The sequence below is a fragment of the Lygodium microphyllum genome, chromosome 15 (assembly GCF_053477565.2).
Source record: "Lygodium microphyllum isolate KBCC chromosome 15, Lygodium_microphyllum_v1.1.10, whole genome shotgun sequence".
Classification (NCBI taxonomy): Eukaryota; Viridiplantae; Streptophyta; class Polypodiopsida; order Schizaeales; family Lygodiaceae; genus Lygodium; species Lygodium microphyllum.
Window position 1 is genome coordinate 20,555,104 of NC_141149.1, and position 19,957 is coordinate 20,575,060.

The following is a 19,957-nucleotide window of genomic DNA, read 5'->3' on the forward strand; positions in this document are numbered from 1 at the left end:
AGGCACGGCTGGTAGCTAAAGGCTACGCACAGAAAAAGGGCATTGACTATGAGGAGACCTTTGCTCCTACCTCCCGTATGACGACCATTCGGTCTATGATTGCCTTGGCTGCACATTTTGGTTGGAAAGTGCATCAGCTGGATATAAAGACTGCATTCTTACATGGGGAACTTCAGGAAGAAGTGTATGTACAGCAGCCCATTGGTTTTGCAGTTGAAGGCTCAGAAAATTTAGTATGCAAGCTGAAAAAAGCTCTATATGGTTTGAAACAAGCTCCACGAGCTTGGTACGCAAAGATAGATGCCTTCTTGCTTAGTCAGGGGTTTGTAAACAGCCCATCTGAGTCTACCCTTTATGTACATAAAGAGGGGGGATCCATGCTGATTTTGTGTCTATATGTAGACGACCTTTTGCTCACTGGAACACGTGCTGATCAGATTTCAGCATTCAAAAATAATTTACAGCAAACTTTTGACATGTTTGACTTGGGTATTTTGCACTATTACTTGGGCATCCAGTTTGTACATGATGCTAGAGGCATTGGATTATGTCAGTCAAGGTACATTGGGCAACTTCTTGAGAAGTTTGGCTTACAGGATTGCAAGCCAGTTTGTACACCCATGGAACCTGGGCTCAAACTGTCATTACATGATGACAGTGATTTGTTTGATATCCATACTTATGCTCCAGCAGTGGGATGTCTCATCTATCTATGCCACACTCGGCCAGACATACAGTTTGCCGTTTCAGTTTTGAGCAGGTACATGCATCAGCCTCGTATGTCGCATTGGCAAGCTGTGAAGCGTGTGTTTCGTTACTTGCAGGGTACTAGAGCTCTTGGATTACTTTATGCCAAGGGGGGACCACTGCAGTTACATGCTTACAGTGACTCTGATTGGGCTGGTGATTTTGATACTCGTCACTCCACTAGTGGCAATTGTTTCTTTCTTGGCTTGTCATGCATTTCTTGGCTTAGCAAGAAACAATCCACTGTTGCCACGTCGTCATGTGAAGCTGAGTACAAGGCAGCCTTCACTACTGCAGTTGAGTGCGTATGGCTTAGACGCTTACTTGCTGATTTGGATGTATCTGTTACGGAGCCTACTCCTTTATATACTGACAGTCAGAGTGCCATTGCAGTGGCACGGAACCCTGTGTTTCATGCTCGCACGAAACACATAGAGATTCACTACCACTTTGTCAGAGAGAGGCTACATGCAGGTGATATCAGCCTTGTCTACTGTCCTACCACCAGCAATGTGGCAGACATCTTCACCAAAGCTCTTCCACGAGACAAATTTGAAGCATTTCGCGATGCTTTGAATTTGACGCCCTTTGGTGGTGGATGATCCTTGTACACTTGATCACTCTTCACTCCAGGGGGGTTTGTTGGGTATCTCACACGCCTTACTTACGCCTACGCTCATATGGGAGTGTGCGGGTGATCACTAGGACACTGGGGCACTTTTTACTCTCGGTAGGAGAGGTTTTTTCCCCCAGATTATGTGTACTATTTTATATGTGCTTGTGGTGCACACTTACGGGCACTTACTGTGTTCGGGTGTGAACAGCCCCTTATAACCCTAAGGTATAAGGGTTATCATTTGTACTTTCAGCTTACACTCTATTCAGTACTATTGCATTGGGTGTCGTGCTCAACTCTGTCTCTCACTCTCACATTGTCTACTGCACTTCAGCTGCACCTCGATCCTCTCCCATCTGACAGAAGATGTAGTACAACATGAAAGGGTTGTTGTAAATGCAGCTAAAACGGTCCCTAGATGGTTGCTACAAACTCTCTAAAAGAGTAGAATGGATACTCCCTAACCTTAGCGCACTAGAATGGCTATTAGACATGTAGCACATGATGCAACAAGGGCACAATTAGCGATTTTTGGGAAGTAGATGAAGTTTGTGATGAGGATGTGTTTGTGAGCTTACTCTTAGATGATGATAAGCCTACTTTCTTGGATGAAACTCAGCAAGATGTATATTGGATGCAAGCCATGTAGGAAGAGTTAGACTCTATTGCCACTAACTCTATAAGGGATCTTATGGACTTACCACCTAGTTAAAAGGCTATTGGCACAAAATGGGTTTTTAAACTCAAATGCAAGGCTAATGCTACTATTAATAGGTACAAGGCACAATTGGTAGCAAAAGGCTATGCATAGAAAAAGGGTATAGATTATGAGGAAACCTTTGCTCCTACATTCCGTATGAGTATAGTGAGATGTGTCATTGCTATGGCTGCAAATTATGGTTGGAAAGTACATCAGCTGGACATAAATACAACATTTTTGAATGGAGATCCATATGAGGATGTTTATGTTTCACAACCTCCACTGTTTGTGGTTAACGAAAAATAGCACATGGTCTGCAAATCACATAAGGCTCTTTATGGTCTCAAATAGGCTCCTCGTGCATGGTTCTCTAAAATTGATGTGTATTTGGCTAGCAAAGGATTCACAAATAGTCCAACTACTCTCATTCTATACATTAAGAATGAAAAGGGGACTTGTTGATTATCATTCTTTATGTGGATGACATGTTGCTTACCGGACCTAAAGATGATAAAATTGCAGATTTCAAGGCGGAATTGAAACATTCATTTGCTACTTAGATATGGGCTAACTACACTACTATTTGGGTATTCAATTTACCCAAAATCAGCATGGCATCATGGTGTCACAGTCACAGTTTGTGGATAAGCTTTTACATAGGTTTACCATGCAAGATTGCAAATCTATGTGCACTTCTATGGAGCTAGGCCTAAAGCTGTCTATACATGATGGTGAAGAGATGTCTGATGTTGCAATTTACAGCCAAATTGTTGGTTGTCTTATTTATTTGTGTAACACATGCCCTGACATTGAGTATGCAGTATCTCAGGTGAGTAGGTATATGCATAGTATCATGAGAACATGTATTTTTGAAACCTCACTTAACATATGGATTAATTTTTGATCACATGGTTAAGTAAATGTTGCACATATGAGGCGCAATTGGGGTTAGAGTAAATTTACAAGCTCAAGACCCGAGGAAATCACGAAATGCCAAAGGCAAAAGTTGCTATATGTTATGTTGCATAGATACTTGGTGGTATGTGGTGCCAGTTGTTGGCCTAGGTCATTCATTTGGCCATAAGTGTCAGTTTGGTGATACTAGAGAAGTGGCGTTTAATGGTACTTAATGTCAATTTGATGGTCAAAGATGGTGTAGAGACACTTGGGAATGGAAGTTGCCTAGCCAATTTAATTATTGGCCAGTGAGATTATTTTTCACGGCACCAAAATAATTATTAGATTAATTTTCAGTATTTAAAGACTGAAAATTAATGTTTAATTATGGATAATACTGAAAAAACCATTTGGAAAGGCTACCACTTGTCAAAAATGCCCATGCAAGTTTGAAAAATGTCTTTAGATGTTGGAGAGAGGCATTTTAGTGTATTTAGTGTGCAAGAGAGGAGGAGGAGATGTTGTTGGTTTGATTTGCAGCCATTGGAGGACCTTTTGAGGCAGCCAAGGGTAGGAGAAGACCAATCAATAGCAGGTGACAACATCTACAAGCTGTTGAGACAGGGCAACAACAGTAAATGACTAATTTTTTGAGTTCTTTGCATCTACAAGTTGTTGAGATAGGGCAGCAGCAGTAAATGTCAGATTTTCTTCAATTCTTTGCGAAGAAAGTCTGAATTTTCTCTCTCCTCAGCATTCTCTCTTATCTCCCAGCCTTTCTATAGCCTTGCTTTGAAGATTACAGCATTGATTTCACAGAAAGGTTGAGAAATTTTAGATTTCTTTGCTGCTGTAAATCCTAATCTGTAGACAGAAACAAGGGTTTAGCAGCAGCCTCGGGAAGTGTGCCAAAAATTGGAAGCTCCAAGACTTGGATTCAATAGGGCTGAAACTGTTTTCAGTCGAATTGAGGATGGAGGGACCAGCAAATCAATGAATTTGGGGCATTTTCCATCTCCATCAATGCAAGTGCCGGCCAATTGAATGCCTGAATCAAGGGGCAAATTAGATGGAAGATTTGCTGGTCATTTTGGACAGTAAGGGGAGTTGGAATACTGAAAGGGATTGGGAGAATCCCTTTATACATCAACTTCTTCAATTAAGTTAAATAAATACCAAAAGGGGCACGAGTTTTGGGGCCAACAGGGTTTCCAATGTTCAAGATTATATGGTAAAGTGTACATTTCATTTTTGTGAATTTGTTAATTGCTGTAAATAGTGCTTAATCAGGTTTTTGCTTAAGCAAGTAGACCCATAGCTTCCTAGAATGGTCATCAATAAAAGACACAAAATAACGGAAATCACTATGAGTTTTTATTGGCATGGTGCAAACATCAGAATGGACTAAATCCAAGATACTTGCCTTCCTAGAGGCTCCATGAGAGTAGGGACTCTTTACATGTTTACCAAAAATACAATTATCATAAAAGTCAAGCTTTGAGCTTTTCACATCAACTCTTCCAAGTGAAGAGATGCCTGTAAACCCTTTTGACTCATATGTCCAAGACGCTTGTGCCATAACTCCATGTGTGACTGTACTTTAGCAACTGCAATAAACTTTCCAGGAAGTGCCTTGTACTAGAGATAATATAGAGTTCTCTTTTTACCACCTCTAGTGACTAGCATAGATCCTTTTTGTATTTTCCACATACCACCACCAAAAGTAGTGAAGTAACCTTTGCTGTCTAGCTGCCCAATAGAAAGCAAGCTCTTCTTGATACCAACAACATGCCTAACATTATGAAGAATCAATTTCTGACCATTTTCTAGAGCCAGGTATATGGTGCCCATTCCTTCAATATCACATGTATGATTGTTGCCAAGGTAGACTTTTCCAAGTTTACCTTCTGCATAAGTAGAAAAACACTCCAGAGATTGAGTTACATGAAAAGAAGCACCACTGTCAATAATCCACGATTGTGACAAACCATCATGAGTTGCCAACAAGGTATCTATCACATCTGTTTTAGTGATATATATGTCCCCCACTGTCATAGCAAGCGGATCTGAAAATGCAACCAGCAAATCAGTATCTTTATCATCTTCTATTTCCTCAATAACAACACTAGATACCACATTTTCTTTTTCTATTTCTTTATGGGTAGAGCTGCCATCCTTGTCATTCTTCTTGCCTTTTGCATTAGCTTGCTTCTTACGTTCTTGTTCCTTTTTAAAGTACCTACAATTGGGCTTTTTATGCCCTTTGCGACCACATTGATAACAAGTTACATCTTGCTGTTTTTCCTTGCTTTTGCTGTGATTTTTGTTTTTTATTTGTAGCATTATACCTTTTTTGAGGTCTTTCTCTTACATTGTAGGCTGATCCATTGTTTTCCCCACTTGTCTTGTATCTAATCTGTTCATTCAGAATAGAATCATGCACACCATCAAATGTCAAGTTGGGGTTATTGCTCAATGACACAACCAATGCTTCCCATGAATCGGGCAAGGTCATGAGCAAGAATATAGCCCTCAATTTAGGATCAAAGGCTGGCAAACCTGCATCCTGTAACTTACTCAAAATACGAGTGAAAGCATTCAAATACTCTGAGGTAGATTTGGACTCATCAAGCTTCAAGTTGACCAACTTCCGCATGAGATGTACCTAATTGACAGGAGTTGTATTTTCCATAGGCAATATCAAGCCCCTTTATATCAACCAAGATATCATATGTGACAGCCATTTTAATGTAAGTAATGGCCTTTTTATTCATTTTAGCCCAATTCTCATCTGATAAAGCAAGAGGCTTATGTTCTTCTAAAGCATCATCACAATCCTTTAGAAAGAGTATACCCTGCATACTATCTTTCCAAAGATCAAAACCATTTCCCTCAAATTTACGAATCTCAAAGAGATTCTTTGTGTCAGATGTAGATTCAATGCCAGCCATCTTCAACAATACACAACTGCAATAAAGGGCTGAATGCTTTCAACCAATAGCAAGGTTTCTGAATTGTAACAGCAAATACACACTCTTGTACTTCCAAAGTGTCCAAAAAGCAGATGTTTACCTGCAAATTTCAGTCTCAAGTATTGATTACAGCATATGCACGAATCAAATTTGATACATTTACATTAAGAATAGCTCCCACTTCAGTGGTACATCACCAAAATTCCCATATGCAATGAGCCAAATGCTGTACTTACCACTATTTCACTTCATAATGAGTATTTAGCAATACATGTACCAAGAGAAGCTGCCCTTTTCAACATTTGAAGCATCCAAAACTCTAAAGACTTCCACTCGGCAGTGAATCTGCTGCAAATTTCACTATCCAGTCTCAAAACGACTCAAAAATACATCATCAATGTGAAAAGCCCCAAAATTTCTGCAGTGAATTTGCTCCAATTACATATATACATCTTCCCGAGCATTAAGTGCGGGCTAATGTTGCAGAAATTTCACGATTTCTGCAAAAGCCAATTTTGGGGTCCAACAATGCACAATTTCCAAGAAATTGACTCATCCAAGCAAAAATTTCACTTGCATTTGAGAATCCCCAAAAAATTATGAGGCTTGTGCACTCAATGTTTGCAATTTACGGTCCAGAGGTCACTGTAATATGTGTCAGGTACCAAATTTGGGAAAAGCCCCAAATTTTAAGAGACAGATTTGCATAGATTTGTACTCTGTGCTTGTATGTGTGAACACTTGGTAGAGAGGGGAAAATAAGATGAAGTAAATTAAAGAGAAAAAATGGCCCGTTGACCTTTTGCCTCTGCCTGTCATTCGTATAGCCGAATACCCTGTCGCTCGTCACGCGGCAGTTGCCTCTAGCCTTGTTGTGCAGCTGCGTTGTGCAGCAGTCACTTGTCGGTCGTCAGTCCCCGTTATGCCTATACCCAACTTGTCACTTGCACGTTACGCCCGACCAGTCAGTCGACCTAATGCCTGCTCGTCTACTCCTCAACGGCTTGCGTGAGCCATTGGCTCTGATACGAGTTTGCACAGGCAAAGAGAAAGCAGAAAGAGAAAGAGAGCTGAGAGCAGACACAGTAATCAAGGAGTTTAATAACTCAGAGCTGAATAGTGTTTGACAGTGATAGAGTGAGAGTGAGTTGTTAGATAGGTGTGTACCAGTGTGGTACACACAAAGAATAAAAGAATGTATGTATACTTAGGGTACGGTACACTTACACTTGTTAGGGTGGGTTCACATGTGTGAAGTAATTTATATACGGGAGAGCGCGTAAAGGGCCTTTACACCCAACATTTACCACCCTATTCGAGGAGGAAGACTGGTTTCATGGTTCCATCTTTGGGATTACCACTCAATCCCTTGATTTGGTGGGCCCAAGGCACTTGATTGCAATCTAAAGCTTTGTGCTAGTGCTTATTCTCAGCTGAGAAATTATAGCAATATGTCTCTATACAGTAAGATGGACTCAAGCAGTGATGATGCCTCTCAGTATGAACATTCACATGGGAATGAAGGAAATGCAATGCCTAACCTTGGACAAGGCTTAGACCATGGACAACAAGCTGAAATTGTTGCTGTCTCAGACACTGTTTCACCCTGCTATTTACAGTAGACTGTGCACAGTTTCCAGCCCCCGATTGGTGGTACACTGCTGCGTTTACCTGTTTCCAGCCTCTAGACTCCTGCGTTTTGGTGACCGGCCTGCTGCCATTCACTATTCAACACTCCTACGCTCCGACTGGTGGCCACAGACTTGGGATCCGTCTTCGGTGGACGTCAGACTCCAACATTGCTCTGCCCTTGAGCACACTGTACACTCTTACATTCATTTACAGCATTCATTCACTTCAGAGTTGGGTTTTCTCTCTCCCTTCTTCTGTTCGTGTTTGAGTTTTTGTGTTTGAGTTTTGAGTTTTGCGTTTAGGGCTTGGGTTTTAAGTTTTGACCTCTGTGTCTGTGTCTGTGTCTTTGTGTTTCTGTTGTGGTCGTACACTCTATGTGTCCTCAGTGCAAAACCTAGCACTCTTCTTAACATGGTATCAGAGCCGGTGCTTTTGTAAAGAGTATCCTGCGGATATTGTTGAGAGCTAGTCTTTGTGCAAGGCACACAATACGACTCGTAACCGAATCACAATGTCCCAGACACCTTCTTCTCCAGCTCCTATGATGTCTTATCAGGCTTCTCCATCATTGGAGGCCCTGAGAGGGCATTATGGACTCGGTGAGGAGGATGACATTCCATCTTCACCAGATTTCACTAACATGACAGAGGAGGACTTTGAGGAGTACTATCGCAACAAGTACGGTGATGTTTACACCTCTCCTACCAGTTTTGCTACCACATTCGGACCGGTGGGTGAGGCTGGCCACCTCTCCGATCATGGAGGACATACGACATTCGGAATGTCTGGCGATCCATCTTCATCATCTCCGCCACGTCCAATGTCAGGTTTGTACAATTCTTTTGTGTTACATGAATCAAAACCCTCGCCTGTTTCTTCTTTTGAGGTATAGGATCCGGATGGCTTTGCGTATGTGAACTTCAATAGAGGAGGCTCATGAAGCAGACGGAATTAAGGTACATCTGCAGCTTTTGTTTCATTTGAGCATATCACACACACGTCTCACTTCTCTCCCATCCCACCCTCTTCAATATCACACCTTGATCATCTCTCATCATCTTTCCAAAATCTTGGATTATACTCCACATCTGTATCACACACCCTAGGGGTTGGATCTACTATCTCCACTCCTAGCACCTTTTCCTTCTCCACCCCATTCTCTACCTTTTTGCACCATGGTACTTCGTTAGGGGAAATGCCACCCTTTAACACAGTGCCTCTCACCTTTCAGCAAATGAGCGCACCTATAATTCCTAGGTCGACTGTGATGGGCATCCCCCTCACTATCCCCAGCTTCACATCTCCTATGACCACTTATACGCAGGGGTTTCCATCCTCAGCTTATGGTGCATCTTCACACTCTCCTTGGGTTACACCTACGTAGGGATTCCCATCTTGTGCTACCCGTGTTCCCATCCCACCTCCTTGGATTCCTCATGTGGCTACCATGCCCATGCCTAGTCAGCCTATCTCTACCTATGGATGCACCTTGCACACTACCCACATGCCTGGTGGGCACTCTGGGGCCCATTCCCAAGTGTACTCCACTCCCCCATCCTATCCCCACTACACTTTTTCACACTATCCATCTCCGAGCACTACCACTCCTGTTGCAACGGCCAAGAATGCCTTCACTGATAAGATACGTTTTAACGGATTAAATTTCACTACTTGGTCAAATTTCATACAACAAGTGCTTGAGTCTCAGGGTCTTTGGCACCTCGTCATTGGTCTAGAGCCTATGCCGGACCCTCGACTAGCTCACTATGACTACATCCATCAATGGAGAGTCCGCAATGCTACAACCAATTTTGAGCTGATACAGGGATTGCTTCCTGAGTTTCACTCTCAGTTGCAGCACTTCCCGCTCGTGTCAGAGCATTGGAGTCACCTTCTCGACCACTATGCGGCTCGTGATCGTACTTGGTGCATCAATCTCGACTTTGAGCTTTAAGAGTTCTCTATTAAGGAAGGGGATGATTTGAAAGTCAAGCTGGCTGCTTATAGGCGGTTACTTGCCGAGTTCGCCACTACTGGCTCTCCAAAGTCAGATGATGATCAAGTTACATTCTTCTTAAATAAGTTGCGCGTAAAATACTTCAATTTCATTCAATATATCATCTCCCAAACTCCATTGCCAACCTTCTACGAGTTTGAGTGCCAGTTCTTGCGTTACGCAAGGCTGCATGATCAAGTCCACAAGAAATCCTCATCACAGCCTTATTCAAAGCAGAGGGGGTTGGTTGCTTTTTCTTTGGGAGGGAAAACCACCAGGGGCAAGAACTTGCTAGATGCGAAGGCAAGCCAATCAAAGGGTGACTCCTCTTTCTCCGATGGAACTAAAGAATTAAGACCTATCTAGTAGCAACTCCCTAAGAAAAACTTGTTTTCCACACACTGCTAGAGAGCAGGCCATGTGGATGAGGAGTGTCGCTCCAAGGCCCAAGGTCTTCCACCTAAAAAGCCTCAGCAGACTGCTGCAACTTCACAGTCCAGTGGGGCTACACCTTCCGCTGCTACCCCATCTACTCCTCCAGCCCCCACAGTGACTGCTAGACATGTGGCACCCGGAGAGCCTCAGTGGCCATCCTTCTCTACTCCTGAAGGATTGGTTGATTGGTCCACAAGTTCCGATCCAGTTGCACTTCATGCATCTATCTCACCTTCCTCCCCACCTCGTCAGGCATTCCGTTGGTAGAGCCTTGCTACTGGATGTAGGCGATGGTGGCCACCTTCTTAGACTAGCATGTCTCTAGGTCCTTTCGGATACCCTAGGTCAGTCTAGCATTCATTTTTCGCACTCTTAGAGTCGGGCCCATAGGATTTTTGTCTCTACATTTTAAGTCTTCCGTTGCATTTACTCACATACACATACACATTTGTATCTTTGCACTTGTTTCTTCAGTTAGCTTTTCATTTTAGTTTAGTTTAGTTTTTGGAGCATCTTACTACTGAGCTCTGTGATTGCAGACTTTGATCTCCTTTGCAGGTTTTGTTTTCAGTGTAGGGCTAACATGCAGGTTTGCCCAGTCCTACCTGGGCTGGAGACTTGGGATACACGCCGTTCCTTCATGGTTTCATCATCCTTGGAGTTTTACTCTTCTACCAACATGGAGGCTTTCCCTCTCGAGGCGGATTGTGCAGCATCTCTCTTGATGCTATCATGGCGGTGACTTCTACCTAGCTCTTCCAGCTGGGATGCTTCCTCCTCCTCTTCATTCCTTATGGCTCTCGGCACCACACGAAGACCGACATCAGGCTCCTCTTCCTTCTTCGGCATCTACATCCAGGTTGAGAGGGGGTTTCTACCCTTCTTGGTATTCTACAGGCCTCAGTACTTTGTCTTCGACATCGGTTTCTTCCCCCTGTTGTACCTTACCCTTTGCATTGCATGATTTCATCATCTTTGTACTAGGGCGCTTGGGCAAGTGAATAATTTTCCCATGAGGGACACTGTCCAAGTGACACTTGCTGCTTGAGGATTCTTCAGCATGTTGCATACTTTGCATCTCATTGTGCAGAGCACCACTTGAGCGGATCCTAAGCTATTTCCACCAACGGTTGTTATCACACCACCATCCTTCTTCATCACATGGATACCTTATCACCTACTTTTCCTCGTCATCGACACCCTGAGTGGATGGGTTTACTTGTACTTTTTTGTGATGTGTTGGATGTACCCTCGGTACTCCCGTCTTTTGGGTCACTATTTCTCAATCGGCCGCATCCCATAAAATTTACCACACTTATTCAAAAAAAAAAAGAAAACACAAAAGTTCCATGTAGTTCCATCCGCCTTTGTAGGGCTTGGTAGGCCATTGGGCAGTCGACGTGCACCCTTTGTCCGATGCCCTGTCCTCTCTGGAGTGACTACTTGGATTTCCTTGGTAAGATAACCATCGCCTCTGTAGTCTTGATAGGCCACTGGACAGCCGATGTGCATCCTTTGTCCGATGCCTTGGCTGCTTTGGGGTGGGACGCCTTGGGGTACATCAGTATTACAATGGCTGGCCTAACCTTTCGGCTTAGTTTTGGGCCTGAGAGGGGGTGTTGAGCTAAAATATGCATTACTTGCTGATTAGTCTCTTAAAGAGCCCTAAAACATACTAAAAATGCTCGTTTAGAGTAAAACCCTAAAACGGAGAGCGGTTTGAGAGAGTTCAGTGGAAACCCTAAAACGGGGAGCGGTTCGAGAAAGTTTAGTGGAAAACCTAATTTTTGGGGCGCCCTTCCACATCTATAAATAGACAGGTTGTCCCCATTCAGCAATCATCCTTGTTTTGCAGGTTACACCAGTCCACACACCCTTTGTTGCTGTTGGTGGCCAGTTTTCAGCCTGCAGCCCGCCTCCATATGTTATCCAGCCATCATCGACTGCAGCCACATTATCTTCAGCCTGTCTATTGTTGTAGGTGATAGCTCTCAGCTGCTGGCGACTGCTCCAAACTGTCCCACAGTACTGTTCAACCTACTGTCCATCATCTCCAAGGTCAGCCAGCTTGCGTTTTCAGCATTGCAGGCCTTGACACTCTCAGACACTTTTTCAGCCTGCTGTTTACAACAGTCTATGCACAGTTTCCAGCCCCCGATCGGTGGTACATTGCTGTGTTTACCAGTTTTCAGCCTCCAGATTGCTGCGTTTTGGTGACCAGCTTGCTGCCATTCACTATTCAGCACTCCTACACTCCGATTGGACCAGCTTGCTGCCATTCACTATTCAACACTCCTACACTCCGACTGGTGGTCACAGACTTGGGATCCGTCTTCAGTGGACGTCACACTCCGACATTGCTCTGCCCTTGAGCACATTGTACACTCTTACATTCATTTATAGCATTCGTTCACTTCAGAGTTGTGTTCTCTCTCTCCCTTCTTCTGTTTGTGTTTGAGTTTTGAGTTTTGCGTTTAGGGTTTGAGTTTTTCCCTCTGTGTCTGTGTCTATGTCTTTGTGTTTCTGTCGTGGTCGTGCACTTTGTGTGTCCTCAGTGCAAACCCTAGCACTCTTCTTAACATGGCGCACTGTACTTCTTTTTGATAGTGGATGATCATTCTAGATACATGTGGGTGTATTTCCTCGAGCATAAGTCCGATGCTTTCACATACTTTTTTGCTTGGGTGCTGCTGGTTCATAACCAGACTGGTCGTTGTGTTGGTTACATGAGGAGTGATACCGGTGGTGAGTTCATCTTCCACAAGTTTTCCGAGTTTCTACAGAAGCATGGCATCTCCTGCCAGCTCATCTCTACCAACTCCTCTTCTCACAATGGAGTCGTAGAGCGTAGGAACCGGATAGTCATGGAAATGGCACATGCACATACCTATCGCTCTGTTGTAGGAAAACTTATTTGATTAATTCATACTAGGCCAGATTTAACTTACTCAGTTAGCATACTCAATCAGTATTTCACAGCATCTAGGATGTAACATTGGATTGCATGTCTTCATGTATTGCATTATTTACGGTGTACTTATTCTTATGGCCTGACATATGGTTCTGGTTTATGTTTGCAGGGGTACACTGATTCTTATTGGGCAGGAGATTCTGATACTCGCCGTTCCCATGGCGACTAACTCTTTGCCTTGGGCACGTCTCCCATTTCTTGGTCCAGCCGTAAGTAGGAGACGACGGTGACTTCCTCGGGCGAGATTGAGTACCAGACTCTCTTTGATGGCACCACCCAGGCCATCGATTTGAGGAGTTTACTGGCGGCACTTCGTTTTCCTTGTGTCTCTCCACAGTTGTCTACTGCGATAACCAGAGTACCATCGCCCTTGCAGACAATCCGATCATCACACTACGGACGCAGCATGTGGGACTCCACTTTCACTTTTCTCGAGAGTAGGTTGAGGTAGGTACTATTGGCCTAGAGTTTGTGCCTTTATCAGATAATTTTGCAGACATTTTGACCAAAGCGGTCAACCGGTCATTTCTTCAGTACCTGCTACCCAGGATCAGCTTGGGTACACCCGCTCCTACTTCTTCAGCTTGACGGGGAGAGGGTGCTTTTCTCTTTTTTTCCCTTCCAATTTGAGAGGAGGCGGCTTCTACTCTTGATCGTGACAGTGATGATGCTTACAGTTTTTAGACATTACATTCATTTATTCTTTTATATTGTATTATGGACATTTGTAACTTCATCCGCACTGTCAGGATGACCTGATTGTAAAAGGACACTTGGACAAGTGAACAATTTTCATGCGAGGGCACTGTTCAAGTGGCACCATTGCATAGCGTATTGCATGAGCATGACATCTTGCATCTCCCTTTGCATTACCCCATGCATTGGCATTTTGTTTATGGAAACATGTATCTGTGCGTATTTATCCCTCTTCGGTCTTTTAGAGTGGTTGACTCTAGGATCCACCATATTTGTGGCATAACACATGGCAATTCTCCTAAAGGCAGCTTTCCTACCCTTGCTTGCTTGCTTGCTTTGCTTGTCTTGCTAAGCCCACCATAATCTTTTTTGTCTCTCTCCATATACATGATTGGTACACACACACACATACACATTTATAATCCTTAGATACTTATCCTAGTCAGTGTGAGGGATTGGCTTGCTAGTTTTGTGAATGACTTGGGTTTAAAACTCTCTTTATCTTTTCCTATCTGTCACCTAATCGGCCGCTACCCTTATATTTTTTATGTATTTTCAAAACACTTAAAAAAAAAAACCAAACCAAAACAAAACAAACAAGTCTATTGTTGTCTCCATCTGCCTTTGTAGGACTTGGTAGGCCCTTGGGCAGCCGACGAGCACCCTTGATCCGATACCCTGGCCTCTGTGGGGTGATCACTTGGGCTCCCTTGGTAAGATAACCATCGCCTTTGTAGTCTTGGTAGGCCACTGGGCAGCCGACGTGCACCCTTTGTCCGATGCCCTGGCTGCTTTGGGGTGGGACGCCTTGGGATAAATCAAAATTTAGGTTGGTCTTATTTTCTAGCTCTATTTTGGACCTGAGAGGGGGTGTTGTGCTAAGAAATGCACTTAGTCACTTAAACAGTCCCAAAACATGCTTATTTTAGGCTTATTTTAGCCAAAATCCTAAAATGGAGAGTGGATCGAGAGAATTAAGTGGGAGAGGATCTAGAATTCTAATTTTCTATAAATAGGCAACCAGCCCTCCACTCTTGTTTAATCTCGTTTTGCAGGTTTCAGGTGTTTTAGCTTGCTGTCTATACCCTGTTCGTGGACATCTCAGTCGAAGCTGTCCATTGCTGTCTCCATTAGTTGGTGCTTGATTTTCAGCCCTCTTCACGTAGTTTGAAGCTGATTCGAGCCAAGTGATTTCTGTTCCTGTGCAGACCTGCTGCTGTACAGCCTACACGTTATCACAATCTTGTTGCTTGCGTTTTTAGTGCATTTTTAGTCTTTCTCTCTCCTATAGACTGTCCTGCCTGCGTTTTTAGTTTTATTCTCTCCTACAGCCTATCCTGCCTACGTTTTTAGTCTTTCTCTCTCTTGCAGGCTATCTATGTTTTCAGTCTTTCTCACCTGCTGCCTACGTTTTTAGTCTTTCTCTCTCCTGCAAGATGTCTTGCCTGCGTTTTTGGTCTTTCTCTTTTCTCTCTCCTGTAGGCTATCCTGTCTTCATTTTTAGTCTTTCTCTCTCCTCACTACTGTTTGCATAAGATCCATCTTTTTACTGCTGCGATTATTGGTGTTCGACATTCGGAGGTTGCCTTGCTGCGTTTAGGGATCCGTTTGAAGTACGACACACTCTCCAACTCATTACCCCTGCCTTGATCCTTGAGATACAAGTGAGGTTCAGTATTCATTCACTGCATAGTGTGTTTGTTGCATGAACATGGTATTATTCAGTAGTTATATCACTTCATTTATTTACTGTATTCATTGTCTCTGAGTTACCCTAACCCTAATTGTGTTTTTTTATTAGTCTGTGCTTTGTTGTACGGTTTTCGTTTATGTTTCTGTGTTAGGGCATTTCTTTATAGTATATTTGCCACGAGGTCACTACTTAGTGTACTAGTCACTGTGAGATGTATGCAGATAAGTATGAGTTTCACTAGGGCACTGAAACTATACATTTGTATCAGCTTATAATCAATTTGGTATGAATTTTGCCTCAATTTTGAGACAAAAATACTGATAAGTTTCAGCTCAGTTTTTGATCAACTTGAGAACCGTTTATGGTCACTTTTGGGATCAGTTTTGCGTCAATTTTTGCATTGATTGCTTGTCAGTTTTTGCAATGAGTTTGTGATTCGTTTGGGGTCACATTTGCAGCAGTTTATGATCAGTTCTCAAATCAGCAAGTAATCAGTTTATGATCAGATTATGCTCAGTTTTCAATGGTTTACATCTGATTCCATGGACAATAGCATATGTTTTGTTGCCATTGATGTTTTAGCCATGGTTTATGCTTGGTTATGCTATGCTATGGTTTGGTTTTGCCAGATGAGTTGAGCTCATGAGAAATAGACATATCACATGATAATCTGGCAATGTTTTTTGAGATTCTTTGTGAGTCTTATGTTATGTTATGATTGGTTGGTAATTTTCAGCATGTGTTGGGCATATGGAATGGTTGAGCAATAGTGCACAATGTTGTGTTAACTATGGTGCCTCTGGTGGAAATTCCAGTCCAGTATTTTGCTTTTGATGTATCTCGCAGTACGATTGAGGACGACTGCAAGGATTTTGAGGGGGAGGGTTGTCATGAGGACACGTATTTTTGAAACCTCACTTAACATGTGGATTACTTCTTAATCACACGGTTAAGTGAATGTTGCACGTGAGGTGTAACTGGGGTTAGAGTAAATTTACGAGCTTGGGACCTGAGAAAATCATAGGATATCAAAGGTAAAAGTTGCTATAAGCTATGCCGTATAGGTACTTGGTGGTATTTAGTGCCAATTGTTGGCCTAGTCATTCATTTGGCCATAAGTGTCAGTTGGTGATTCTAGAGAAGTAGCATTTAATGGTACTTAAAGCCAATTTGATGGTCAAAGATGACGCAGAGACACTCAAGAATGGGTTGCCTAACCAATTTAACTATTGACTGGTGAGATTATTTTTTAGGGTACTAATATAATTATTAGATTAATTTTTAGTATTTAAAGACTGAAAATTAATATTTAGTCATGGATAATATTGGAAAAACCATTTGGAAAGGCTGCCACTTGTAAAAAATACCCATGCAAGACTGAAAAACGTCTTTAGAGGTTGGAGAGAGACATTTTGGTGTATTCAGTCTACAAGAGAGGGGGAGGAGATACTGTTGGTTTGATTTTGCAGTCATTGGAAGACCTTCTAAGGCAGCTTAGGGTAGGAGAAGACCAATCAGTAGCAGGTGATAGTATCTATAGGCTGTTGAGATAGGGCAGCAACAGTAAATGACTGATTTTTTAAAGTTCTTTGCATCCACAAGCTGTTGAGATAGGGCAGCAGCAGTAAATGTCAAATTTTCTTTAGTTCTTCGCGAAGAAAGTCCGAATCTTTTCTCTTCTCAGTATTCTCTCTCATCTCCCAGCCTTTCTAAAGCTTTGCTTTGAAGATTACAGCATTGAGATCACAAAAAGGTTGAGAAATTTTGGATTTCTCTATTGTTGTAAACCCTAATTTGTAGCAGAAACTAGGGTTTAGCAGCAGCCTCGGAAAGTGTACCAGAAATTGGAAGCTCCAAGACTTGGATTCAATAGGGCTAAAGCTGTTTTCAGCCAAATTGAGGTGGAGGGACCAGCAAATCAATGAATATTTGTTGGTCATTTTGGACAGCAAGGGGAGTTGGAATACTGAAAGGGATTGGGAGAATCCCATTATATATCAACTTCTTCAATTAAGTTAAATAAATACCGAAAGGGGCATCGGTTTTGGGGCCAACAGGGTGTTCAATGTCCAAGATTATGTGGTAAAGTGTGCATTTCAGTTTTGTGAATTTGTTAATTGCTGTAAATAGTGCTTAATCAAGTTATTTACCACCCTATCCGAGGAGGAAGGCTGATTTCACAGAGCTCGTAGACTATACATCGGCAAGCTGTTAAGCGGATCTTTAGATATTTGCAAGGTACTCAATCACATGCTTGCTGCGGAGGGGGGAAGAGTTGCATCTACAGGCTTACAAAGATTAGGTTGGTGATTGAGACACTATGTAGTCTACTAGTGGACATTGTTTACTTTTGCGCCGTTGATGCATTTAATGGCCAAGTAAGGAACAGGCTACAATGGCTACCTCGTCTTGTGAGGCTGAGTATAGAGCAGCCTTCATGGCAACAGTGGAATGTATATGGATGCATAGATTGTTGGTTGATCTACACATACCATTGGAGGTTTCTGCACCCATTCTTTCTAACAGTTAAGAGTACTATTGCAGTGGCACAAAATCTTTGTTTTCATAATCTTACGAAACACATTGAGGTGTATTAGCATTATGTTCAAGAGAGATGCTATGTAGGAGAGATCAGCTTGATGTATGTATCCATATAGGAAAATGTTGCAAACATTTTCACCAAAGCATCATCGTGTGAGAATTTTGAGGCTTTTCAAAAGTTCTTAAACTTATTATTGTTTGGTGATTGATTATCCTTATACTTTATCACATTGGCATTGCAGGGGGGTGTTAGAATTTGCCAATTCTGGGGAGTGTCCAGTGCAATTTGCATGGTGTGAACACTTATTATAGTGTCAATGGAGTGTGTGTACACCTAGCGTCTTAGAACATTAAAGTAGTGACACTAGGATGTAGAGTAAATAAACCTAACTCTAGTTAGTTGATGGAAGATTGGTTAGGTCAACCATTGACCTAAACAAGAGTTGTACTTTCAATCTTTCTTTTAGTTTAGCAAGTATACTCTATTTTCTTCCTTCAGCTCACACTGTCACTGTCTCTCGTTTCTCTCCTCCATAGCTGGTGCCATTTCTCATGGGGAGTGGATTGTGGAGCCAAATGAGTTTGAAAAGCCTTTGTCTGTTGGTGGAGTAGACCGCTGAAAAGGTAGTATCCAACAGCCTTTGTCTCTTGTTGGTGGAGCAGATTGCAGCGCCATGGCCGTGGAAGCCATTGGATCCAAAAGTAGGTGGGGAAGAGCTCTGTAGCATGTTGCGGTGGTCTCCAAGAGGGTTTATCACCTCATGAGGTCTTAGAGCCTCCTTTTCCTTGCAAGGGCTTAGTGCACATCATATACATCTTATTGCCTTGAGCATAAAATGCAAAATGATCTTTGTTACCTAGAATGACGAGGTGGCACAAGGAGTGCTAAGGGGTAGATGCATTTACTTCAGTGGGGTAGGGAGCGAAGGTTGATGATGACAATAGCTGAGGTGTGATCATTCTTGCCATGAAGTAGCACCTAGTGGTCCATGCTTGTCACAGTGAAGCGAATGTGGAAGTGTATGGACAAGACTGAAAGACAACGAACATGAGAGAAAGCGGGAGACAAAAGAGATAGAAGAGTGCAGAAATCTGCAGTCAATGAGTGCTGAAATGAAGAGGGCAGATGTACAAGGGCTGTCGATGCATCTTCTCAAGCCAAATCTCTCTCACCAACACTTGAAAGCAAGTGAAGAGGGCAGGCTGCTAGTGGGGCATAAATAGCCCAAAATAAAGCCATAAAATAATGCAAGGGGCCCACAAAAATTGGTCGACTTGATGAGAACCAGCTGATTGCAACATAAATGAAATAAATTATTAGCGTTGACCAGCCTGCCTACCACATGGCATAGTTGCTTGCTTGAAAAGGTGCCTGTACACTATGAATGTTGAAAATGCCCACTAACTAATGCGTAATACCCTCTGAGAGAATTGACTGCACCAATGGTATCTTGAGAAATGCTAGTCTAGGGGATGACTAATCTCTAATAGTGCTTTCCTCTTTGGAGAAGCCATAACATTTGTGTGTCTAACCTATAAAGGGAGGATGGTAGGGGGAAGAAGATAATGTTTTCCCAAATAATGCATTTGAAATAATTTGGAACGTGAAAGTGTTGTTTATCTTGCAGCCTTTCTTTGCCTTCTTTGACGAATAGGATCTTTAGCTCTTTGAGCACCTCTATTGTGATATTATGTCAAGAAACGGAATGGTATACTTTGATACCATGTCGAGCAATGGAACACTACGCTCTGATACTGTATCAAGGAATGGTAGAGTTTGTGGGGAGAAACATAGAGTGTATGGCAAGCAATGTTGATATAATGGAGCATAGCTCAAAGATGACTACATTGTCTTGGCTGATCAGGTGTGGCAGCACTTGGAAGGAATTTGTACTACGACGGAAGGGAAACATAGTCCCTTAGGAAGAGGTGTTGATGACAAGAAAAAGAGCTGCTCTATGGAGGGAGCAAAATGTAATCTTTGGGTAGTGGAATGTTGGAGTAGATGCTAGAAGATGAAGGACAACAATAGAGGGAGCGAAACACAGTCTTGAGGAGTTG

At 42.6% G+C, this 19,957-nt stretch overlaps 1 protein-coding gene across 2 annotated transcripts in view; it reads left to right on the forward strand.

Moving 5' to 3' along the window:
* The window catches only part of LOC148024324 (acyl-CoA), a 138,367-nt gene that overhangs the window by 9,159 nt on the left and 109,251 nt on the right, over nucleotides 1–19,957 (forward strand). The window contains exon 2 of one of the 2 annotated variants that reach the window (XM_087693943.1): nucleotides 13,076–13,413. The exons of the other annotated variant lie outside the window; for it this stretch is intronic. The gene's annotated coding sequence lies outside the window, so the exon portion shown is untranslated. The remainder of the gene's footprint in view (nucleotides 1–13,075; nucleotides 13,414–19,957) is intronic. 2 annotated transcript variants of the gene reach the window in all.